Source organism: Stigmatopora argus, chromosome 16 (genome assembly GCF_051989625.1).
Source record: "Stigmatopora argus isolate UIUO_Sarg chromosome 16, RoL_Sarg_1.0, whole genome shotgun sequence".
NCBI classification, from domain to species: Eukaryota; Metazoa; Chordata; class Actinopteri; order Syngnathiformes; family Syngnathidae; genus Stigmatopora; species Stigmatopora argus.
In genome coordinates, this window is record NC_135402.1 from 7,629,942 (window position 1) to 7,657,500 (window position 27,559).

At 36.7% G+C, this 27,559-nt stretch overlaps 1 long non-coding RNA gene across 1 annotated transcript in view; it reads left to right on the forward strand.

Moving 5' to 3' along the window:
* Nucleotides 1-26,755, forward strand: part of LOC144090725 (uncharacterized) — a 31,889-nt gene extending 5,134 nt beyond the window's left edge. Inside the window, exons 3-10 of the long non-coding RNA XR_013305489.1 lie at nucleotides 887-1,002; nucleotides 18,226-18,329; nucleotides 19,823-20,155; nucleotides 20,245-20,365; nucleotides 24,433-24,549; nucleotides 25,826-25,899; nucleotides 25,979-26,123; nucleotides 26,657-26,755. This is a non-coding gene — a long non-coding RNA (uncharacterized LOC144090725). The remainder of the gene's footprint in view (nucleotides 1-886; nucleotides 1,003-18,225; nucleotides 18,330-19,822; nucleotides 20,156-20,244; nucleotides 20,366-24,432; nucleotides 24,550-25,825; nucleotides 25,900-25,978; nucleotides 26,124-26,656) is intronic.
* Nucleotides 26,756-27,559: the final 804 nt, after the last annotated feature.

Below are 27,559 nucleotides of genomic sequence, written 5' to 3' on the forward strand. Positions count from 1 at the left end.
GTGGGCTGTGCTGTGCGCCGTAGGAAAAAAAAAACATTATATGCAGAGCTTTGCTTTGCAATGCATTTCCACAATTGGTGAAAGTCACTTGCCCAAACATATTGACGCTTTTATTTTGCAGATGTAGTAATACAGAATCTAAGAAATTATTGACTAAGATATGAGAAGGATGGATAAAATAAAATCAAAAGGGTCAGGATTTTGGAGTCAGGCTCATTAATAACACCTTCCAATGGGTGAATAAGTAGAAGCAGCAGGTGTATAATCGAGTATGAGTGGGACATGACATGCATACATGAGAGCATTAGTGTGTAGGTGATGTGAATACAAACTCAACACCATTTTGAGTCGTTTATGCTTTTAAAGCCGCTCACGTTACATTAACAGCACATTGTAAGATCTACTCTATAAAAATACATTCAGTGTGACCTCAAAAATGAACATGACAGTTACATTTGTAGGTGCTTAACCTTAATCCTTGCTCCATAATGGTTGTAGTTCCATTTCCATATCGACACAACAGGATCCCTTACTGCAATTAAAATGCTTACTTTCTAAAATGACCTTGGCGAATTTGACTTTGATGACTCTTTCTCCATTGTCTAAACCTTTGCACTATTGCAATCTATAAATAGATGGCAGCTTAAATAGGATTTTCTCCCTAGGGGGTGGCAATAATCCACTTTGTAACGTCAGCTAACATGACAGGCAAATTTCTCAATTTTCCCTAAGTGCCAAAGTCGATACTTTGCTTAGGTTAGCATTTTGTGAACTGAAAAGTATTTAATCGGTATTAATACTCATAAAGTAGCTTTAAAGGGTTTCATTTCATTTCCAAAGTCGGCTATTATTGACTTAAATATTCCCTTTTTCTTTCTGTTTTTAGCCTTCCATTGCACTGCGATCGACTACTGCCCGTTGTTGGCTCGGATCGGCCCTAGTCTGAAAACAGAGCAAACATGATGATAACTTCCAAGTTTGAGGCTGAAGACGACTATTCAAGTGAGTAAACACGGGAGTTCTTTTCGTTTCATGAACTAAAGCTGTTTGGATTAGGGTTTTTGATTAAAGGAATTTAGGTGACCACTTATAGCATGAATATTAAAGCCATACACCTAATACCCTTCAATTTTCAAGAATCTCTCAAATCATCTGGTTTTTGTGTACATGGAGAATTAACTTGGTTAAGTGAGATAGTAAAACAACGTAAAGGCAAAATGTGTGCTTTTGTACTCTGCATGTCTTTGGATTTAATGACAAAATGGGTTGTTTTGCCACCAGTCAGAAGCTATCCAAAGGATAACATTAGATTGCTCCACTAAACGTCTTTACTGCCTATCATTATAACAACCAACAAAAGTTTGTGCTTCGATGAATGGTGCTGTTTGTACATGAAAATTACGCGTCTGCTCGTTTATCGCTGAACACGACTTGTCCTTGACCCTAGCGCAGCCTTTGGTTAATCTAGTTAAAGTATTGGCAGATGATACGAGTGCTCTCTTCAGGCTTTCATTATTAAATACACACGCTTCATATATGTGTACAAATGGTATTAAAGCAAAGTGCAAAAATACCCCTTCAGAGAAATTTCTAAATAAATGCTAAAGAAATAGCAGATGTAAACATGAAAAGGCTTTAAAATATTCTTGGTTTTTGTTGTTGTTGTTGTTTTAATGCAAAGTCTTCAACCTGCATCTTTGCTCTACTATGCTAAGAAACAGAAAATCTAGAACTTGTTATATAGGTTTTGTTATACTTCCAAATTCTATAGTTTCTCTTTCATTTTTTGGTTAGCTTGGAAGTATTGTTGCAATTGATATGCACCAGCAGTTTTTCTGTTTTTATGCATAAGTTAGTAAGGTATTGTTACTGAACTAAATTTGCACTGAAAATTCCTCCTTCTCCTCGGGAGGTACACTTATTCATTCAGTTACCTTTCCTGTCCTTTTAAAGCACTGTTGCAAATGGTCTGTACCAGGATTTTTTCTTATTGATTAGTGCATAGTTTGGAAAAATACTGTATTATTAAAATTCATTTATACTGAAAACCTCATATGTATAAGAATGAAAATAGTTTTATTTCCCTTAACTGAATTAATCACCTCAAATACAGTGGTAACGTGACTTGGGAAATGAATTTGTTCCAGAAGTGGTTTTAGAACTTGGATTTTTTTGGAACTAGAGACATAAGTTTACGTTAAATTACCACAATTTATTCCACATTCTTAAACCAAACATCCTCAACCCTTTTAAAATGATAAAACTATACCAATTTTGTATTAAAACTACGAAAATGGATGTATGTTTGCAAAATAGAAACAAAATTATTTATTGAACCATTCAAATGAATAACAATTATAAATACAATAGGGTAGAATTGTGAATGGCAGCTGAGTAAACATACGTACATGACGCTCAAACTCTGCCGGTGGCAGCTACCCTTTTTCTAGATGTCTCAAAATGTAGTCTTGTGTAGTTTTTCTGCAAAAAATAAGTCAGCAATGCAAGTAAATAAAGTACGTCACTTTCCCATCGATCAATTTAACTTTTCTTCTTCCGTAACCGCCACCACGCTTTCTGCCTCATCCCAGAGTAGCACCTTAACACCAGCCAGCAGTGACATACTGAAGCGAGCATAGAAGAGAAAAACACGTCATCCATCATAAATGCTCCAGGCAAGAAAAGCTGAGCTTACCGTTGCGTTCATTTCTCGCTAAAACCCCCCACCCTTTCCTCCATCCATTCTTCTTGCAAACATTTTTGTCCTATTCCCATGGCTGAGTTCTAACTCTTTCTCAAATCCCTGAACTCTAACCTCAATCATTTTTTTCTTCGAACCCATCTCCTCCACTGTCCTTCCACTTCTTACTGTCCCAGAATGCCAATTATATATATCTTTGAAAATTAAGAAATCGCAGAGCCGTTGCTACAATGTGACAAATTTTATTTTGGTGCTTTATTGTAGCATAAATACCACTTGAAATAGAGGCATTTCGTGTAGAATTGGTAATAAGTGTCATTTTCTCAGTTCACGAACAAACACAATATGAATCTGGTAACGGATGAGGCTATTTAAACCAGAACGACAGACCCAAAGTAGTCTCAAGTGTGAAGTGCTGTGTAAACTTAAATCATGTGGAATGGGTAAAGTTGACAACCACTAGCATGCTCATATTCTCGTGTGGTTCGAGAAGACCCTACTGGATTCTATCCAGGGCTTTTTATACCACTTTTCTTTTAAAAAGTGACCTGAGACGAATATGCCAGTTCATTGACCTTTAACCCTTGATATATTAGTTCTTTGATTTTTCATTTTTTGTTTCGTGTTTTATGGTTTATTTATAGATCTGTATGAAAAGGAGCTTTCTTGTTTTTTCCACAGTTTGATTTTTTTCCCCCTATTTTTTTGTTTTGTCATTTTTTGGAACTGCAAACCTCTCAGATCAGATAGATTGGACATTAATCACTATCAGGCAGCCAATGAGTTAACTCTAACAGCCTGAGCTGAGATTTGAATCTGAGCACAGTCAGGCCGCATCAATATATTGTTTGGGCAAATTGCTTCACCCGGGGTGAATCTGTGGATGTTTATTTGCAACACAGTCACTATCAAATCAACATTTTTGGCCTGGAGCAATATTCCATTGTCTGGGCGTCAATTCGGTAAATCTCTAAATTTAATGGGAAATAATCTTTGGTCTTTTAGCATTACTCTATTCAAAAGGTTTCCCAGAAAATAGAATATAAGAAGCCAAATAAAATAATGTAATAGTAAGAGCGAAAGATAGCTCAGACACTACACTGGAAGCTTCTGAAATAATGACTCTGGGAAAATCACTGCCCCTTTTTTTCCCCAGCAGTGAACAGTTTAATCACATTTTTTTTTCATATCATGGGGTAAGTATTAGAAGGAAGGCGCATAGCGAGAGGAAAATGTCTCAAGGACAAAAGCCTGATGCATGCTTTGCACTGTGATGACTGGAGATACCGCCTATCTCCTGGATATCTTTTATTGCTTTTATATTTGCCCTGGTCCTTGAGTTCCTTATGAATTGAAATTTGTTTCCTTGAAGCACATTTCTACTGACATTGAAGAAAAGAAGCGGCTGACACAAAAAGGATGCTGCGACTGTTGCTCTCTAAAGGCTTCTGGGGGCCATCAAAGCTACCTCTGCCGCAGTTGTTCCCGGCCATTCTGCTCCATATAATGCCAGCATATTCAATAAATCTTTCCCTTTCATAGATACTAGTAGTTTTCAGTTTGAATTGAATAGCCACTAGGTTTTTTATGTTCATAACCGAAAAAATGAGGGAAATTAACCATTTGAGTCTATTTAACCCTTTCGGTGATATCGTCTGGCTCTTTTCATCATTTTGTTGTGACTCAAACTATGCTCACGTTAAGGAGATGTTCAATCTATTTGACAGGGAGAGCTGACAGTGAATGAACGGTGTATTTTCAGGCTTATCCACATGAAGGAGTTGAATTTCCTGCTTGCAAGCGAAACGGAAATGTGGCGTTTTTGCTCAAAATGTGGCATTCTGAGGCGGATTGACCAGTGGCTTGAGTGGTTAGTGCGTCAGCCCCACAGCTTGGGGGTCCTGGGTTCAAATCCAGGTCGGTCCACCTCTGTGGAGTTTGCCCGTTCTTCTAAGGCCTGCATGGGTTTTCTCCGGGTACTCTGGTTTCTTCCTACAATCCAAAAACATGCATGGTAGGCTGATTGGACACTCTAAATTGCCCGTAAGTATGAGTATGAGTATGAGCGTGAATGGTTGTCCGTCTCCTCGTGTCTTGCGATAGGCTGGCCACCAATTACGGGTGTCCCCCGCCTCTGACCCGTAGTCTAATGGGATAGGCTCCAGCACCCCCTGCAACTCTAGTGAGGGTAAAGCGGTTCACAAAATGAATGAATGATTGTTTATGGATTGTACCCTAACAAATATCATTTGAGTGAAATCTGTTGAGAAGACATTTTTGTATGTATTCATTGGTTATGCTTCCATTTTTCAAAAGAATCTTCATGTCAATTGACCAAGGTCATAACGACGCATCCATCTCCTAGCAATACGACATTATTATTCTGTTAAACGACCAGGCCAGGTGATATGCTGTCACGCTGACAAAAATCATTTTCCTCTGATGTGATGATGAGTATGGCAAAGCCTTTCAAAATGATGAGTCCCCTAAGCCCCCTTCCACATAGCATCTTCTTCAACTTACTAGAGCCGAATGCACAGCAGTTTTCATTGGCGCCGATGATTTAGCGCGTCTACTAGCTCGGCAGGTGCATACTTTACGACTTTGTGTAGGCTCATAATTCAAGAAAAGCATAATTATAGTCGATCCACAGGCAGTGCTATGAAGCCATCCTTCTATAGTTTTACTCACAGTGAATTATTAACTCTTTAATTGCCGTTGACGATGATGGGCGTCCAATTATGTGCCTTTTTTCATTGTAAATTAATGAAATTTTAATGAGTTTATCACTCATGAGTTAAGAAAAAAAAAATTCCTACTAAAACCTACTCCTTGCGATCTCTGGAATCCCATTTTTGGTTGTGCTTCGAGGACTTGGACATATTTATCTGTCTATTGTATTTATGTAGTATGAAAACGTTGACTTGTTGGGCTTGTGCTTTAAATTCTACTTCTAGACATTTTTTCTGACTATTTATATGATCATTTTATGATGTAAAGTTGGATTAATACATTACCTCGCAATATATTTGAACTGTGATCAGTTTTCATATGCTGCCATTCCTTACAGTTGGATGAAAAGAGTCATGTGACTGGACATCTCGCATTGACAATAGCTGAGGTATCCTTGACTTCTCTGGCATTTGAAATGTGTGTACTTGTGATAGAGGCATTCATAGCGCAGACAGACACAACAAACCGGTTTTTATTTTATAATCTTCCAACAAAAATGTAGTTTGGACAAATGATTTTTGAAAATTATCTGCATGGATACATATCCAAGTATTTTGACCGAGGTTTTGGGTCATCGATCATGACATATTCGTGCATGAATGTTTTGATTCGAATTGGAAGTTTGCAACATGAAGGAAAATATTGGTTATACTCTATTGAATGATCAACATTGCCTGCCCTACCAACATACTGTGGAAAATCAAATTTAACAATAAATGTTGATGAAACACTGCAAAAAAGTATAACTTCTAATGAAAAACACGTCCATCCATAAATGGCACTGTTAATTGACCTTAAGGTGATAATTTTATAAAATGTTATTATGGTGATTAAACTGCAAATTACATCATTTTGCCACCTAAAACGATGGTGGATAATGGGCCATTGCTTTTTTTTCCAACATCTCATAGTAACTTAGATGACTTTAGGCTTCTTTTTCTGCCCGTCTTATTTAGGTTAATAGCACATTTGGGAGCGCGTTCATTATTAAAAGGTCTTTTTACGCTGGTACGGAAATGAAGTTAGTCGAAGGAAGATGAAGCCGACAGATGGGAGAAATGCCCGACGTACACTGAGACTGATCTGACAGGGGCGTTGTTAATGCAAGTGACCAGATGACGGACTGTGTCATGCAGGCAGACGCTCTTACAGAGAGCCACTGGAGCAAAAGACAAAGACTGACAGACCCAACATGGACTGACAGATGAATGAGGGCAGCTTTACCAGAAAACTCATCCTCCAAACTTATGGGCAAAACTTGGACTTAATTAGATGAATGGCTTCCATGTGGCACTGTAAATGTGATCTTACTGGCTGCCTTTGACTACGATAGACATCTAGTTCATTTTAACAGGAAGGGAAAGCAGTGAATCAATCTTCGTCTATCTATCTTCATTGATTGAAAATCAGTTTTAAACTGGATTCCAAAAAAATGTAAATTAATGATTAAAAAAAACATTAATAAGGAATTCCTAGACTGACATGACAATTTTTCAGTCCAACAATATTTTAAGAAAACAGCATGACTGAGTCGTTTTTTAATCACTTATAAATCTATGGATGTGTTAATTAAAACGCCATCTTCCCCACGCATACCTTTTTCAGATCTGCCCTTACATGTTCAATAGGATTTAGGTCAGTGCATTGAGATGGCCACTGTGACCCATTTGGTCTAGATTTACAAAACGACATTCCAGCTAGTGTTCAAAAGCTCACCGTTTTTGTTCTCTAGCAAAGATGTTTAAAATACGTTCATCAGAAATCTACAAGGTCAAGAAATGACCACCGCAAGCAACGAAAAGGAAAAATAATCTTTGTTTTGAAACATGTATATACACCAAATGCTCAGTAACTATAAGTCCTCAGCCCTGACCTTGGAACGGGCGGAAGTGTTTTCACTCGGCATGCAAAGAATAATAAACTAGTTGTTGTAGAGGATGGATGGTGTATATTCCCCCCGCCAGGGGCTTATTACCTCAATGCAGACTGAAGCTATGCTCTTCTGAGTGTTAGTCATTCAAACAGCAGCAGCAGCAGCAACAACAACAACAGCAAAAAACAGTAAATCAATTTATTCTTGCCATGGTTTGACTTTGTCTGTAATGACATTCTGACATGAGTTGAAGTTATTTGTTTTGAAAGAGAGATGCATGATTTAAAATCTAATGGCAGTCTGCTGTAAATTATTACTGCCAAAATTGTCTCTGATGGGAATAAGGATGGATGAGGATTTAGAGCATGGGTGTCCAAAGCGGGTCCTCAAGGGCCGGGAAGGGTGCAGGTTTTCATTAGAACTGATGAAGACACATTTTCACCAATCTGGTGTCTTAAAAGTACCGTATTTTCACGACTATAAGGCGCACTTAAGTCTTACATTTTCTCCAAAATAGACAGGCCTTATAATCCAGTGTGCCTTATATATGGACAAAAATTTAAATGTGTCATTCATTGAGGGGTGCGCCTTATAATGCGGTGCACCTTATAGTCGTGAAAATACGGTAAATATAAGTCTGCCTGGTTTAGCAGAAAGCTCGTTGGTTAAACTGTCCATGCTCGCTCTAGTGGAATAAAAACTAATGCGGCTCTTTTTGGAATAGTTTGGATACCCCTTGTTTTAGAGCGTATTTCGTTTTTTCTTTTCTTTTATATTAATAAGGAGAAGAATTCTCTTTTACTATCAAGGGTAAAGAACAATTAATCTTAACAATGAGTCACCCGGTTCCAAGTTGTACGTCAATGCTTGCCCTAACAATTACGATTAAGGCGAAAGTGATTCTTCCCCTTAAAAATTTGCCCATTTATTTAAAATCCTAAAACAGCCCTAAGCCCCACATTTTCAAAATGCTACTTGTCCTCCTCTGTTTGTCAAATCAACACATAGAAACAAAATAAAATTGTCTAATCAAAACATCCACAAAATCAAGGCCGACAAGTGGCAGCCAACTATTGGCAAAAATCATACAATTGAAATTGGGAGTAGATAAATGTTCATTTGCCCCTCCCAGTCAAAATAGATTGGATATCTCGCGGCGTAAATGGCAAACAAGTTCAAAGAGTGGCCTGTCAAATGATGAATACGTTATAGACATTGACTAGCGAGAGATTAGGAGATAATAGGTGAATTGTCTGTAGTTCAGGTTGTCATTAAATCCTTCCACTGCGGGTCAACTTCTGGGGCCATCGACCTAATCGGTAATGACGACACATAGTAGAAGGCTGGCCCGCATCCAGATGAAAGTGCTTGTCAAATTACCCGCAGATCATTGATCCGCAATCGATTCACACTCTAGCCGAGATAGAAGAGTGGGAACGGGTGCTGAATGGCATCCTGTTCAACAGGTTAAGGCAGTTGCAAATTCTTGGAATTGAGGCTAAATAGGGTCTGTAAATGCTTTGAAACGAAACATCTGACCTAACAGCTGAATTTACAAGTAAAATACGTATTTTTGTGTAGATTCACAGTCATCAAGGCCAGGGTAATCTGTAAGGTTGAATCAAGGCCACATAAACGAGGTTTTGGGTCATCGATCCTGACACATTGGTGCATGAATGTTTTGATTCAAATTGGATGATTGCAACATGAATGGAAATATTGGTTATACTCTATTGAATGGTCAACATTGCCTACCCTACCAACATACTGTGGAAAATCAAATTTACAAATAAATGTTGATGAAACACTGCAAAAAAAGTATAACTTCCAATGAAAAATATATGGCACTGTTAATTAACCTTAGTTATTTCTTGCAGATTACACATTTGAAAATTTAGTCAAATTACTCGTGATTTTATTTCCTAACTAATATGGTACTTTTTAAAATATACTCAAAAGGCTCAACAGCTAAATGACAACCATGTTATTTTAAGTGTGTACTTCATTTTTACAGGAAATGCAGATTTCTGAGTAACTCACCTATTTGCATGAAATAAGAATTTAAAAAAAGTCTTATTTAGATTTTTGGGGGGCGCTATATTAATGCTATTGATTTTGTTGCAGTATAACTGCATTGTACTGCCCCAGAAACTTTTTCAAAAGACACTTTCATCAAACAATAAATAAAACAAATCCATTAAAAAATAGAATAGCTCTAAAATGAAAACAAATAACAGCTCATTAATGCACTATTGCACATTATTATCCGGTGTGCTTTTATAGTATGAAAAATACAGTACTTATAGGCAAAAAAGTAACTTGTTTTAGTCAGGCAATCTTGTTCTTAGGTAATAGAGACTTGGAATAGGTGCCTTGGTGCAAATCCATCCTACTGAAACGTTGTCCTTTGAGAAGTATTTAAAGTAAATGAAACATTTAGTATCAAATATATACCTTTAAAATGGCTGTTTGCCAGATTTCCGTTTAAGTCGAAAGGCAGAAATAAGGAAGGCAGACGTACTGTAAGCACTCCCATATGGCTGCACACAGTTGGATGTGTGATCCAGATTTTTAAAAAAAAAGAAAGGACTGAAGCATATGTGATCAACACAACTCGAGTCGCAATTCCTTTGGGCTGCAGATTTGGCTGGCAGGGAACACAATGTAACATGTCAGAAGAGAGGCTATTTAATCATGGCAAGACGCCTTTGTCTGGCATTAAAGTGTGCTGTGTTCTATTTGTGAAGGTGGGATCGCTTTGCTACAGGTATGACTGATGATTAATGGTTGGCGGCCGTGCAACTGAACAATGAGCCACTGATTGTGAACCTTGAATGAAACTGCTGATGCCAATCAGCTAATGGATGTGTTCAATTCATCCGGCATTCTTTTTTTAAAGGATCGCTGCGATCATATCGCTCATACTATATGAGGCTAGTGGCTAGAAATGAGTCAGATCTGGGGCTAAGGCCACAAGTAAAGTGATTTAAATCTGCATTCATACAAATGCAATTGGGAGTTTCTTTAAATGAATCTCTTAGTAATGATCTCTTGTTAAAAAGTCAGAACTGGAAATTCTACTTTTAAAAACTATGTTAACTGTTTTTTCATGATTTTGTCACTTGTAGACGTCCAATCCATATGGATTGCTCGATAATTCTTGTCAATGGCAGACATCGAGTAAAAAAGACTGAAATCAGTTGTTGAGAAATAGCACTCTTCTATTCTCAGTTTCAAATATTTTTTTCTGTTTTAGGTTAAATTCAAGCATAATGGGAATCTTATCAGTGTTTTGATATCAAGTGACACAATGCTCATATATCACAATGTGACGTTTAGTTTCCATTATATCGCATGGATACATTTAAAAAAAATACCATAATTACCCATGTATTTTCTTGGTTAACTATTACACAGACGGTGCCTTACCACGTGATGTCAAGGTCACGCGTGATTCTCGCCGCAACTATAGACAAAAGATGCGAGACATGTCATTGAATTGTGAATGCCAGATGCAAATTCTATTGTTATTCTAAACATGAAATATTTAGTGCTAGCTATTACGCTATTATACTTGATGCAAACTGTTTCAAGTAGCATATAATATGAAAAATTAGTTAAACATTGCTTACTGTTTTGCATTCAGTTTGGGGAAAAAACAAAACTGACAGGCATTACCAAATATATTACATTACGTACAATCTGCCTTTGCCTTATTTGATTAGAACGCAACATGCATTAAGCCCAGCCAAACCCAGTCCATCCCATCATATAGGTAAACTAGAGAGCACTTTAATTCTAATAGATTTAAAGTTCAAATGGCCAATATCAGTTGCATATGTTACCATTGTCCTGTTTTTTGTTTTTTGTTTTGGTCGTGTGTAGGTGCAAAAAAGTGAAACTTGCAGAAAGCTGACGTTTACCATATCTTTGGCTACAACTCTGCATAATTCATTTATCAAATACATATTGAGAAATTGTTTCAGGCCTCAGTGGATGGTGTTAGGCCATAAAAATTACTTAAACATGACTTTAACTTTTCAATAACAAAATGTGGGAGGTATCTTCAATCATGACTTCAAATTTGAAAACTGAGTATAGTTTTAAATGAGGGGGGGGCTTATTTTCACTCATTTGTTTGGTTGATGATTAAAATAATTGAACATCGCATTAAGAGATTGACTTTGACTTCTTAATAGGATTTCTGTTTTTACTTATATTTTCAAAAATGAGCCAATCGAGACTACTTAAAAGTTCTCATTTGCATCACTCCCGTGATCAATTCTAATCCCCGAACAGCAGACAAACCATTCGAGACAACGTAATTCCGAGGCTGCCGATATTTTTCTTTAATTTTTAACCCCCTTTAGCATTCGTACCGCTAATAAAGTGTCAATGAAAGACACTTTCAGCATGATTCATGGCTCCTTCGGAGACTTGCTTTGGCGATACGCGGCGACAGCCACTGTGCTAAACAAGTCTCCATCGGGGGCAGTGTGAGAGTGTCTCTAAAATGAGCATACATACTCCGAGGTAGGACCATCACCACACCATCTGTCGTCACTCCACGGGAACATAACCAGCATCATTTATTGCACATATGATTACTGGTTGGCATCTTTTTTTTCTCTTTCAAATAAGCCATCTGCTCAGGAGAGGTGAGAAGGGATTTGTGAAACGGAAGAACATATTGATTCTCTTAAAAAAAAAAAAATGTAAAAGACGGTCATCCTTTCTTAGTCTTTGGCGGTGCTTGAATTGTAAACGTGTTAATTCAGAGGCTGATATCAGCAGCATCGTAACTCATTATGATAAACACTGATAGTGTTTGTACTCCCCGTGGAGATTCAAAGCCCTTATGAGCTTTTACAGTCTGTTTTGAAAATGTAAAGTCACCTGAATATGGCTTTTGTACTTCATACATTTATACGAGCCTCATATAATGAAATCTAGTTTTAAGAATGTGAAATTATAAAGACCTGACAAGACATGGTAAAAATTAACCATTCATTGATTTTTAGCAAATGGGATTATTACAATTAAATATTAACAGGTTTTTAAAAAAAAATCAATCCAGACACTGCCGCAAATCCTGAATGCTTCTGCTAAAGTCCTCAGAAAAAAAAGGAAAATTGACCGGATTGGACATCAGCTAATGAGTTGACATGATTATTATAACAGCAATAATGTTACACTTTTGACATAGCCATATTATTTCAAATATTGTCATATATCACTTGTCAAATTAAACAACGACAATGGCAATATACATTCACAATCCCAATTATACTACTGCTATTAATAATGATTGGTACACGGTCGATTGGTCGCCAGTCTTTTGGTCGCCGGTCTTTTGGTCACCGGTCTTTTGGTCACCGGTCTTTTGGTCGCCCGGAAGGTAAGTGATAATAACCATTTAAATCGTTGCTCAAATTCCCTAAATACAAACTGTGAATTACTATTTAGTCATACTTAAGGCCCTAGTAATTATTAGGCTAAAGAAAAGCTCCAAATTTCCCGGACTTTTATTGTTTTTTGTTGGAGAACTTGTTAAGACCCTGACTGACGTAGCTTCTTAAAGGGACAACGCATGTACATACAAACTCTTATACACTCAGTGAAACTGCTCATGGCTATTGTTGGCTTTTATTGATGCGTAGACCGTGTTGTTTTACCTTGTTTTGTCGCCGGTCTTTTGGTCGTCGATCTTTTGGTCGCCGGTCTTTTGGCCCCCCGTTGTCGCGGTCGGGGCGACCAAAAGACTGCGACCAAAAGACCGCGACCAAAAGACCGTGACCAAAAGACCGGCGACCAAAAGACGGCGACCAAAAGACCGGCGACCAATCGACCGCACACAATGATTACACCAAATTTCCAATTATTCGCCTTATATTTATGCTATTCATACATTTATGCAATTGGTTACTTTAAATTGAACTCTCTGACTTTTTTGACAAAGATTGGCAGAGGAATAATTCGAATAGCTCTGTCAGTGACATTACCAATCCAGCCAATTTTACTCTCTTATTTTATGCCGCTTCATCTCGCAGAAGTGTACTTAATGTGCTGATCCATTAGCTAGCCCCCACATTCCAATGTCTTATTAGCATTTTTGAGATGGCATCTTCAGCCTTGTGCATTATGTATAGCCCACATCTCAGTGATATGCACCCTCTGGGTTCCTTCACTGTATATTCTTTGTATTTTTAATGCTCTCTCCAAGAATCTCATTTTCTCGCCAGGACTCATTTAGGCGTCACGATTCACATTGCACATTCCGGCATGGCTCTAACATCGACTTCGTAAATTGGTACTGTGGCTCCGGGGTTTTGAATTTGATGACTGACTTTGGACTTTTGGGTGATGAGGTGAGGCTAACTTCCTTACCTTTAAATTCTTCTCTTTGGAGCAGGTTTTTTAAAAAGAATCACTGTTCAATGGGTTGGAGTAGTACTCTGTCTAATGATTCAGGGGTTATGTCATCCATGGATACTGATTACATTGAATATTGCGTTCTGAAAGTGAAACAATCACTGTGTAGACACACAATGAGGAAAGTTTTGCGACCTGGCTCACAGTAACTTGAGCATCTAACAGTTCTTGTCCTACTTTGTCCTACTCTCTTAGTATTCAAGTCACTCTACTCTTTGCTAAGCTCAAGGAAGTCATCAAGGGGATCTGTTCCTAAATATGTGGCTAAAATGATCAATGAGATTGGTGTGATGACCTCTGGTGGATTACGAAAACCATTTTAAATGGGAACACTTAGGTTCTGGATTCTAACTGTATCTTTACTGCAAATTTGCAAATCATTGAACACAACCCACATAGACAGAAGTCCCAGAATACCTACATAATTGGCAGAAATTCAACTTGCAAATGCCCCATTGCCATGTTGACAGAGTGTAAAATGTCAATTTCAGATAGTAAGATGGCAAATGTGTGATGAAAAGCGTAAAATAACACTTTACATGAATTATAAATGGGAGTTCTTGCAAAATACTCATTATTTGCCACAAAGGATGCTTATTTGTGTGCCCAATTTTTCATTTAGAGAGCGAGATGCGCATCTTGGTGTTTATTTATTTTTTAGAGAGTAATTGCTGCTCAAAAACAACAATAATTATCAATAAATCGACACGTTTGGGAATGTTTGTCATTGGCACGCTTATATACTCAGTGTTCACACAAAAGTGACATTACGCCTGCTAATGACGATCACTCTAATTCTGGGGCGAAAAAAACCAAACATATCATCAAAATGCATTGTTTTAAGTGAAATTCTTATTTTCAAACCATTTTTCAGACCCCATAGCACCACCTGTGTCTCTATATAATGATTGACATGACCACCGACAACTGAGCAATGACATGTAGACTGTTTAATAACTAAAAAGAGTTATTGTCAGGTCTAATTTAAAGTGCCCCTATAGTTTTATTCCCCTATTTGTCAAAATGAACAATTACAACAAAGATCAAAATCCACAAGTGATATAGCTAATAACTTGCCATGTAACTCTGTGTTTCGGTCTGCCACATCTGCACCGCTGAGTGACGTGCTAATGAGGTTCACGCGTGCCCTGTCCCATTTCCTCCTATCATCTCACTCAAGACATTTTGACAGCAGGCAATTAGGGGTGAACAAACACAGCGGCAAAGACCCGGGCAGAGTTTGGATTGATCTGTTTCCGAGTGTTTGGTAGGGTGGGATTTTGATTGGCAAGCTTGCTGAAAAATTAAGCTTGGCCCACACAAATTCCAACAGGCATCTTGACTTTTAGGAGGTTTGAGTCACAAAATCGTTGTGAAGTATACAGTATGCTCAATGGCTATTTTTCCATGTGGTACAAACAGGCAATTTTGAATTTAATTCAATCATTCAGTTAAAAAGATTCCATAATTCACGTTATCTACTGTAGGTTGAGATGCAGGACATCACAATCAACAATTGACCCAATGCAATTTTGGTTAATAAAAACAAAACCTTCAAAACAAATCCTTAACCCTATATAAAGACCTATAAAACAATCACATTTTGGGTCACACTATTAATATTGTGGCCTACGTAAAGAAAATTGTTATTTCATCTAGACCACGTGTCAAAGTGGCGGCCCGGGGGCCAAATCTGGCCCGCCGCATCATTTTGTGTGGCCCGGGAAAGGAAATCATGAGTGCCGACTTTCTGTTTTAGGATCAAATTAAAATGAAGAGTATAGATGTATATTAAATTTCCTGATTTTCCCCCTTTTAAATCAATAATTGTAATTTTTTAATCATTTTTTCCTGTGTTTTTAGTTCAAAAATCATTTTGCAAAATCTAAAAATATATAAAAAAGCTAAAAGAAACATTGTTTTAGATCTATAAAAAACGGAATATTCAGGGCTTTTAATCCAGTTCTTTAAATCAATTTATTTTAAAAAAAATCTAAATATATCCAAAATGGTCCGGCCCACGTGAAATCAAGTTGACGTTAAAGCGGCCCGCGAACCCCTGATCTAGACCTCTGGTAGAGGAATAGAACTTGGGGGTCGTGGGGATGAGCGTGAATGTTTTTTTATATATTATATATAAAATAAATTTGCAGTAATAAAAAAGTACACAAAATTAGTGCCTTTCCGAGCTTATTAACAGTCACAAATCTTTCTAAATCTTACCTGGTCGCTATGGTCATTTTTTTTCGATTGACGAGAAACTGCTAACAAAAAGCACTTCTAGCGTTCATCATGCTTCCGTTTAATTACAGTATGACGTTAACTTGCTGAGTGCAGTTCTCTCTCGCCCCTTCTTGATCAAGCCGCACTCAATATCACCTTGGGGATGCGGTGCGAGCGGAGGTGGCTTGTATTGGCTTGATGTACGACTCGCCTGCATGGATTGTGACTGCCTTATCGCTCAATCACTCAGCAAGATGGAGACCCACACTCTGACGGCTGACGGACTATAATGACTCCCCCCGCAGCCCCCTCAATTCCCAACATTCCCTACATAAACCACAAATACACAACCTGGACCTGAGTGCGGGGCCTTCAACGTAATCTAAGTTGTAGCTGCTCACTGTATCGTTCCTGCAAAATAGAATGGCAGAAAGGCCCTTCAATTTCACGCATGAATCCTACTCACAGATTCAGTGCGGGGTTCTTATGCTGCACAATATTAACTTGATTAAATTCCCCTACAGATTCTAATTTAAAGCCTCATGGAGTGATCTTCGGACCATTTGTTGTCTTGCATTTAGGAATTTGTCTAGATGAGAATTTCTTTTTCGAATCTACTGTAATGTATCTGGTATTTTTTAATATGAAAGAAAAAACTCAACTTTTAGCCTATTTTGTACCTCATCACAGTAATGTGTCATCTTAAAGTACTGCTTTGTTGCCACTAGGTTGAATTGAGAGGAGGAGCTTTATTTATACAAGCTGTAGCTTTGTGAGAAGTAAATATAATCACTTTACTTCCATCTTGTGGTTTCTATAGGCTATTACAAACCTGTGTGAGTGGGTGTCAATTACTTTATTCATTGTAGGGGAGTTGCTATACCAAATTAAGAGTGGTGGTTCAGTATACTGCACGATAATGAAAGGAAAATATTTTGAATATGTAAGCACAGATGGTTCCTAAATTAAGCACATTGAATTTAAATGAATTACTCGAATGTGTTAGAATCTATTTCACTACTTCATCACATCTTAACAGGAGTGTGTAGACCAGTGGTGTCCAAACTGTGGCCCGCTACACTGTTGTTATTATATATAAGTTATGAAAATGTCTTGAATGTGGCCTGCAAAAGAATCCTCAGTTTCCATTGTTTCATTTCTCAAATTTAACACAAGATGGCATTCATTGTTGGAAACTGTGGAATTCGTTTTTTTTTTCACGCAAATTAACACAATGTGATAAATTAATGGCACGAAGTAAAGAAAAAATATTTTCTTTTCATTTGTCCCTCTCGGTCATAATGGATTCATTGAGTTCCTTATGAAGATAAAGTGTGGTTTAAGTAAATGTTATTCTTGTGATTTTGGTTATACTTTGTAACCAGTTTCTGCAGAAATGGGCGAATTTCTAAAGGGTTTACGCATTGTTTTGCATTTTTGCATTTCAACTATAGACGTTGACATCCAATAGTTCATTTTTTTAAACGAACTAGTTTGTGAAGAAATGAAACTTTCCTAACACTGCTCCTAAAATGGTTTTTTGTCCAGTTTTGCTCAGTTTAATATTGCTTAACTGTTTATTGACCATGTTTTGGTGTTAAAATATTAATCACACTTTTCTTATTTTGTTTATGCTTGATTGAAGTCACTGTAGCCGATCCTTTGTTTCGAATTTTATATTCTGATACTGTTTCTGTTTACCAATTTATTCTACCTTCTTAACATCATATTAATTGTTATTGTTTTCTCTGGAGGCTCCAATTCTGTTTTTTTCTGCCCATAGTTAGCTGAGATTGGCTCCAGCACCCCTTTGACCCTCATCACTGGCATGGAAGATGAAAGAATTAGCATTTGTTAGTTTACTTTTCTTTGCTTATGTTTATCGTGTTCTAATCGTTTTACCTTTACCGAGTTTGAGATTTATTACTTTTTCACACTTGCTTTTTTGCCCAATCGGTTTATCTTTGACATATCATGTAATTCATTGCTTACTGAATCTGTTTATCGTTTTAAAAAGAGTAAATTTATCGCATGTCACGGTTATATTTCCAAAAATACACACAGAGAAAAACATTGTGAATTTTTATCAACTCCCACCAGGGCTTTTGGCATCTGCCATCTTGATAATCATTTTTTTTCCATTTCAATCTGCTCTTCTCAGATCTTTAGATCTTGAATGAACCGGGAGTCCTTGGACAGTGTAATTGAAGAGTGGCTGCATGACCTTAATTTAAGATCAATATCTCTCCTTATGTTTACCCAGGAGGTCACATGGTGGGCAAGACAGTTGGCGAAGTCGTTATACTTCTGTTGGGGAAAGATTTCGTGGAGGAAAAAAAATGCTACAAGTCTACATGGAGTACAGATGTGAGTTCTTCTTCTTCTGTAATCAGACCTTACGCCAAAGGTATCAGACTCGGGTTGGTTCGCGGGCCGCGTTAACGTCAACTCGATTGCATGTGGGCCGGACCATTTTAGATATAATATTTAAATATATTTTTTTATAAATGGATTAAAAGAACTGGATTAAAATCCCTGAATATTGTTTTTTATAGATCTAAAACAATGTTTATTTTGGCCTTTTTTAATATATTTTTAGATTTTACAAAAAATATTTTTGAACTAAAAAATCAGAAAAAAATGATTTAAAAATTACAATTATCGATTTAAAAGGGGGAAAATCAGGAAATGTAATATACATCTGTACTCTTCATTTTAATTTGATCCTAAAAAAGAAAGTCGGCACTCATGATTTACTTCCAGGGCCACACAAAATGATGCGGTGGACCTGATTTGGCCCCCGGGCCGCCACTTTGACACATGTGCCTTACGCTATTTATTGCTTTTGATACATGTGTGAATGCATCATGGATAGAAGAAAACGTGCTTCCTACTCTTTTAGTGCCATACACAGCGCTACTTGTTCAATCCAATCTTTAAAATTCTCCTGTTTAGGGAAAATAAGGGCTATCAAACAGTCTATCCCATCAAACTCTTGTTTTCCGCTTGTATTTTCCTAGTCCTGAATGTAAATTAACGACAATGTTAAAATGTAGTCGTGTTTTTTTATTTTTAAAGGAGTTTACATAATTATCCAACAGAACACGGGAGAAATAGAAAGGACATGGTGGGTCAGGGTTCATGAGCAGGCATTTCCTCTAATGTACAGGTGTCAAAGTGGCGGCCCGTGGGCCAAATCTGGCCCACCGCATCATTTTGTGTGGCCCGGGAAAGTAAATCATGACTTTCTGTTTCAGGGTCAAATTTAAATGATAGATATAGATGTATATTATATTTCCTTATTTTCCCACTTTTAAAAAAATAATTGCAATTTTTTGAAACAATTTTTTCGTTGTGTTTTTAGTTCAAAATATTTTTGTAAAATATCAAAATATATAAAAATATTTTCTTTTTTCCACTTTAATATGGAAGATATTTTTAAAATGGTTTCCTTTTGAAATGAAAAACAAATGATTAGATAAATGATATCCCCCTACTAAGAAAAAAAGCTCAAATAAACATTGTTTTAGATCTATAAAAACAGAATATTCAGGGCTTTTGATCCAGTTCTTTTAATCAATTTATTAAAAAAATAAATAAATATTATATCTAAAATGGTCCGGCCCACATGAAATCAAGTTAACGTTAATGCGGCCCGTGAACCAACCCGAGTCTGACACCCTTGCTCTAATGCATAGAAATCATATAGTATCTTAAAGCCTCCCCTATTTTGGGTGATAACGTCAAAATACCAGCAGTGTCCTTGTTAGTAGGCTCGACAGAAGCAACTGCTGTAAATTCGACAAGTCATACGTGTCGAAGCTAAGTTATTCATGAGTGTACCCTGTTTTACATTTTAGTCATTCGATACACAGAAATGCTGTGCCAACTTCGTCGAGTGGCTCAACACCACCCATCCGTGAAGGGAGCTGAACCGGCATGTTCATCCCTTGGGGCAACTACCCATTCCCCTGGAGCCAGGGCTCTCCTATCTAGCCCCACCTAGGCTCCCCAACCAGCCCCCAGGAAGCAGGATTTTTTATTTTTTTATTATTTACCTCATTGGGGTTGACTAAGCCTGCAGACTTTTTGAAAATAGGACTTCAAAAAGTACATATGGCACAGCACTGGCATGTCATTTCTTAGTACTTAATTAGTATTATCAAAACAGATGATAACTTTTTCAGCACTAGGTAGGTTGCACATTTAAAAAAAAATGCCTGACGATACAGCTGAACTGTTGTAAGAAACATTTTTTCCATCCATTTTTATTTGAACTTAGGATAGCTGTCTGCATTCTGTGCTATTCTGAGGTATCCGGCATTTGGGGGCTAGTGGGGTGAGGCATTTCAAATCCCACCGTTAAATCTCCAACTGATGTCTGCCATTCCCTTTGGACTCCGGTGAGTGGCTGCCCTTCACTGTACGCATGGCTGGATTGGTGTGTTTTGCGGAGATCTCTGTGGTGTGTTTGTTTATATCTGTGTGACGAGGTGTACAGAGGGCCAGACTTTAATCCGTCAGATAACACCCGGAATGACTGCGAGCAGCCCAACAATCTGGTCGGAGCTGACACGGGTTAGCTACTGAGACAGCGGTTGTATTTCACCGATGGATCTGGAGCGAGACCGACTTTAGTAACCTGCTAAAATAGGGCTCAAAGCTCATGGCGATGATGCGAACTCAAGTTAAAAAGGCCTAAAAGGTCAGCTATCAAGATTTCTGTTATCCCCTGACAAGGAGGTGTTAAGTGTCCAAACACAAGTGAGTGGCTTTCTCTTGGGAACATGACCATTAATAAAATGAAAATGACAGGGGGAAAAAAAACAATGCAAATCAAAATTTTTGATTCCTAGTCGAGATGGATTGGACGCCCATAGCTGTCAATGGTATCCAAAGAGTAAAAACTTGAAAAACATGCATTTTTAAATTATACATGTATTATATATAACATACATTTTTACCAGATTAACATGCTCTATTTAACAAATGAAATTGAAAGGATTTCATGTTGGCCCTTGCATTAGTTTGAGAATATTTTCTGAACCACTTATCCTCACAATGATCGCAGGGGGTGCTGGACCCTATTCCAAGGGAGAAAGCCTAAACTGGCCGTTAGCCAAGAGACAAACAGCCATTTACATTCCCACTCATACCTGGGGGTAGTCAGTCGGGATAGGCTCCACCACCCCCGCGACCCTAGTGTGGATAAAGCGGTTCAGAAAATGAAAGAATGAATAAAATCAAATCAAATATTTTCAATTTTACTTGGAAGTTAGCACGTCACAATGTTCTGCTAAATTTAAACTTCAGCACAGAACTTAATAAGAACAAATGTTTGTATTAAGTAAAAATGAAATGGGCTAATATGCCAGTAATGCTCTTGAATTGTTCTAATGGAATGAATCTTCCAGGAAACGCATTGCACACAACTGTGTAAACAGTTTAATCAAGAGCATGTTTGAAGAATTACAGCTGGCGACGGCTCTGTCTGTTCCAATACTTCTTTTCCTTGATTAGAACAGACATCCATCTTTGGTGCTCTTTTTCTTTTTGCCCTTACCCGCTTTTCACTCCCCCTTTTATCTTGTCCACTTGTCCCAGAGCTAGAAATAGAAAACTTAATTGCAAAAAACATTCATACTAAAGAGGAAAAACAAATACATACATAACATGACTCAACTCAGGTATGTAGCTTTTTTAATGAATTTTTGCAATCCATGGCGGGAAAAAAAAAATCAAGATTCAGCATTTTACCCATTGTGCAAATTTAGCCTAATGGAGAATCCTTTTGTGCATTTTATATGTATATATAAAAAACTACTTACTATACATGGTCGTTTTTGCAAGAAAAAAGCCTTACTATACATGGTCATTTTTGCAAGAAAAGGGCCTTACTATACATGGTCATTTTTGCAAAAAAAGCCTTACTATACATGGTAATTTTTGCAAGAAAAAAGCCTTACTATACACGGTCATTTTTTGCAAGAAAAAAAAGCCTTACTATACATGGTCATTTTTGCAAGAAAAAAGCTTTACTATACATGGTCATTTTTCCCAAAAAAAGCCTTACTATACATTGTCGTTTTTGCAAAAAAAAAAAGCCTTACTATACATGGTCATTTTTGCAAAAAAAGCCTTACTATACATGGTCATTTTTGCAAAAAAAAGCCTTACTATACATGGTCATTTTTTTCCCAAAAAAGTCTCGCTATACTTGGTCATTTTTGCAAGAAAAAAAGCCTTACTATACATGGTCATTTTTGCAAGAAAAAAAGCCTTACTATACATGGTCATTTTTGCAAGAAAAAAAACCTTACTATACATGGTAATTTAAAAAAAGCCTTACTATACATAGTCATTTTTGCAAGAAAAAAGCCTTACTATACATGGTCATTTTTTGCAAAAAAGCCTACTATACATGGTCATTTTTGCAAGAAATAAACCTTACTATACAAGGTCATTTTTGCAAGAAAAAAGCCTTACTATACATGGTCATTTTTTTCAAGAAAAAAGCCTTACTATACAAGGTCATTTTTGCAAGAAAAAAAAACTTACTATACATGGTCATTTTTGCAAGAAAAAAGCCTTACTATACATGGTCATTTTTCAAAAAAAAAAGCCTTACTATACATGGTCATTTTTGCCCAAAAAAAGCCTTACTATACACGGTCATTTTTTTCAAGAAAAAAGCCTTACTATACAGTCATTTTGCAAGAAAAAAAGCCTTACTATACGTGGTCCTTTTTGCAAGAAAAAAGCCTTGCTATATATGGTCATTTTTGCAAGAAAAAAAGCCTTACTATACATGGTCATTTTTGCAAGAAAAAAGCCTTACTATACAAGGTCATTTTTGCAAGAAAAAAGCCTTACTATACATGGTCATTTTTTTCAAGAAAAAAGCCTTACTATACAAGGTCATTTTTGCAAGAAAAAAACCTTACTATACATGGTTGTTTTTGCAAGAAAAAAGCCTTACTATACATGGTCATTTTTCCCCCCAAAAAAAGCCTTACTATACATGGTCATTTTTGCCCAAAAAAGCCTTACTATACACGGTCATTTTTTTCAAGAAAAAAGCCTTACTATACAGTCATTTTTGCAAGAAAAAAAGCCTTACTATACATGGTCCTTTTTGCAAGAAAAAAAGCCTTGCTATACATGGTCATTTTTGCAAGAAAAAAAGCCTTACTATACATGGTCATTTTTGCAAGAAAAAAGCCTTACTATACATGGTCATTTTTGCAAGAAAAAAGCCTTACTATACATGGTCATTTTTCAAAAAAAAAAGCCTTACTGTACATGGTCATTTTTGCCCAAAAAAGCCTTACTATACACGGTCATTTTTTTCAAGAAAAAAGCCTTACTATACAGTCATTTTTGCAAGAAAAAAAGCCTTACTATACATGGTCCTTTTTGCAAGAAAAAAGCCTTGCTATATATGGTCATTTTTGCAAGAAAAAAGCCTTACTATACATGGTCATTTTTGCAAGAAAAAAGCCTTACTATACATGGTCATTTTTGCAAGAAAAAAGCCTTACTATACATGGTCTTTCCCCAAAAAAACCCTTACTATACATGGTCATTTTGCAAGAAAAAAGCCTTACTATACATGGTTCTTTTTGCAAGAAAAAAGCCTTACTATACATGGTCATTTTTGCAAGAAAAAAGCCTTACTATACATTGTCATCATAAATATTCATGGACAAAATATAATAAACATCAGTCTGTGTTTCAGATACTATTTTAGACCATCAGAGAAGGCCTGGGAGGCCCTGATGGTCCACCACTGAGTTATTGTATACCAAGGGTGTCAAACTCGGGTTGGTTTGCGGGCCGCATTAACGTCAACTCCATTTCATGTGGGCCGGACCATTTTAGATATAATATTTAGATATTAATAGAGGAATAGAAATGGATAAAAAGCCCTAAATAATTTTTTTTTAGATCTAAATGTTTATTTGAGCTTTTTTTTTCTTAGTACGGGAAAACTTTAAAAAAAATCATTCCAATAGGAACCAAAATAATTTTTAAATTATGTTCAATATTAAAGTGGAAAACAGAAAATATTTTAGAAATTTTTAAGATTCATTTTTAGATTTTGCAAAATGCTTTTTGAACTCAAAAGAAAGAAAAATGGATTGAAATTGCAATTATTGATTTTAAAAAGTGGAAAATCAGGAAATATAATATACATCTATAACCTTCATGATCCTAAAACAGAAAGTCGGCACTCATGATTTACTTTCTCAGGCCGCACAAAATGATGTGCCGGGCCAGATTTGGCCCCCGGGCCACCACTTGGACACCCGTGTTGTATACAATACAATGAAGCATTCTTTGCGTGTCAAATTTTAAACTTTTAATGGAGTCAGATGGCTTGGAATAATGGTGAGTTGATGTAAAATACTAAGTCAAATGTTACTCAATATTTGGTGAAATTGGTTTACTAATATGTACTGTTTTATAGCATCAAGACCTTGGTTACGCCTATTGTCGACGTGGCTGAGTTAATTAAGCGCATGCGCAGTAACCGTCCCTTTTGGAACGCCTGTGCCACGCTGACGATCGACAACATGCCGACAAGGTAAGGAGTAGAGCAATTCAGTGGCCTAAATGCGTTTTTATCACGCTATCGGGAGATTTTTCAGCAATCAATTGAGCCCAAAACGCCAACAAATATCTTCGTTTAATGCCAGGTTTAGCACACCGTCGACAATTTAAGTTTGCGCCTCTTTTCCTCACCGACTCTGTGCTGTATGGTACTAGTTAGCATTAGCGTTAGCGTCACGATTTGACTTAAAAAGTATGTTGTCTGTTTTCTCTCCATTATTGAGTCGTGTAGCAAGACTTTAAATTTAATCAAACAACGCCGAGACATCAACCGACAGTTTGCTGGGTAAATGCTACCTCTAGAATGACATCGAGGCACGACTTGGTGTGTTATGTAATGATAGTTTTGATTGCGAGTGCCGATTTGTAATTGTTCTTTTTTTAGAAAAAAAATAACTTCTACAAAACTGTTAAGCCAATTTCTCCTAGCTGTTAACGTCAGTCTGTATATTTAATCGCCGTATACAAAACTATTAAGCCAACTTTCTCCTAGCTCACTGGTGTCAAAGCGGCGGCCCGGGGGCCATATCTGGCCCGCCGAGTCATTTTGTGCGGCCCGAGAAAGTAAATCATGAGTGCCGAGTTTCTGTTAGGATCAAATTCAAATGAAGATTATACATGTATATTATGTTTCCTCATTTCCCCTTTTTAAATCAATAATTGTAATTTTATTTTTTTTCCTTATTGTGTTTTTAGTTCAAAAAGCATTTAGTAAAATCTAAAAATAAATATATTTTTAAAAATCTGGTTTTCACTCTAATATTGAACATATTCCCAAAAATATTTTGTTTCCTTTTGAAATGAAAAACAAATTATTATAAGATATTTTCCCTCATGAAGAAAAAAAAAGCTCTAACAAACATTTTTTTAGATCTATAAAAACTGAATATTTAGGGCTTTTGATAGTTTTTTAAAATCGAATTTAAATAGAAAAAAAAATCAAAATATTATTTCAAAAATGGTCCGGCCCACATGAAATCGAGTTGACGTTATTGCGACCCGCGAAAAATAGCACTTGGCACTCGCTAACTAATTTTCATTCTTTATCTTGATCGTTTATTAAATTGCTTGTAAGATTTCTCTATCCTGTAATTGTTTGGCAACCTCCAAATACCTTGGTTAAATCAAGTTTTCCCTGTTTAGCATCAAGATAAAACTACTTCCCCAAAAAAACCAATAAGCCTATCTGTTGAATCTCCCGGCTCTATATATGCTAACGTATGCTTTTTGTGCAAATTTTCCCTGTTTAGCACCAAGATGCAGCTCTTCTAGCATGCCTAGAGCACTATTGAGGTAATAGAAGAGGAGACTGTGCCAGATCAAGGTAAAACTACACGCCCCCCAAAAAAGTTGAATCTCCATTCTATATATTCTAACTTTTGCTATTTTTTTGCATGCAACAGGCCTGAGATCTACCTCGCAAGTTGTCCACTTGAATCATATGGTGTCACTGCACTTCTGAAAATCCAAATTAAATAAAAGCTTAAATCGTCATGGTGATGTTTCACTGGCCATTCATTTCCACAGCTCTTTGACTAAATCTTTAAGGTAAGTTCTCAGTTAATGTTAGAGCAGAAATTCTAAGTATTGTTTTTTTTTCTTCTAATATTTTGTGTTAATTCCATTTTTTTCCTAAGGGCATATACTACCCCCAGTTTTTATTTTCCGAGTGTATACACCCCCATTTTTTCCCTAATTTAATTTTTTAAGTGTTCCCCTTTCCTAAGGGCATATACTATCCCCAGTTAGTATTTTCCCCAGCTTTTTTTTCTAATTTTATTTTCCAAGTGTGTATAGCCCCCATTTTTTCCTTAATTTTATTTTTTAAGTGTTCCCCTCCCCACTTTTTTTCTGTTTTATTTTCATTTTATTTTCTAAGTGTATAGCCCCCCTTTTTTCTAATTTTATTTTCTAAGTGTATAGCCCTGCTTTTTTCTAATTTTATTTTCTAAGTGTATAGCCCTGCTTTTTTCTAATTTTATTTTCTAAGTGTATAGCCCCCTTTCTTTTCTAATTTTATTTTCCAAGTGTAAAATTGTTTTGTGAACCTTCAACTAAAATGTCTTGTCTTATGTCTACAGGTGGACAAACTGGCTACACCAATCAACATATGTAATGTCAACTCCTAAGTATGTTAAAGTTGAAATGTTTACCTGTTAATAAATTTTTTTTAACTTGGATTGTTACTTGCATTTTTTGTTAGATAAAGACAAACACATGTATACATTTAAAAACTTTTATTTTGAAAAACTTTGGAGATTTTCAAATGGACAAAGAAACTCCCCTTGGCACCAGGTGGAAATCTGGAAAAAAAAGGGGGTCAATACAAAGTAAAACACCATTCACAAGGTCTTACCTTTTATTTTGAAAAATCTTGGAGATAGGTTCTGGCGTAACCCCCAGCACCGAGAAATGAGGGGGTGCGTCAGCCTATCTGTACATAGGCAGGAAACCTTGTCCCCCCTGTGGAATTCTGGAAAACAAAAAAAGGGGGTCAATACACAAAGTTAGGTAAAAAAACATTCACAAGGTCTTACCTTTTATTTTGAAAAAGTTTGGAGATAGGTTCTGGCGTAACCCCCAGCACCGAGAAATGAGGGGGTGCGTCAGCCTATCTGTACATAGGCAGGAAACCTTGTCCCCCTTGAGTGGAACTCTGGAAAACAAAAAGGGTCAAGGCACAATAGATTAAAGTTACATAAAAAAAGAAATACAGACTAGGGCCTAATTAAGTCAAATTTAACTAAAAACGCCTATGTTTAGCTTTTTTTCTCCAAAACATCAAAAGGGTACCCATTAGACATACTCCTGATGGTCTGGTTTTCTTTTTGTATGCTGCAGAGAGACTAAAAATGATTTGAGTCTTTAAAGGCCCCTATCTAGTCTATTTTTCATGTTTTCCTCCACAAACAAATAATCAGGATCTTGATGTGGTGGGAAATATAGAAAACACACTGGACAGGGGCCCACAAGGTACAAATTAC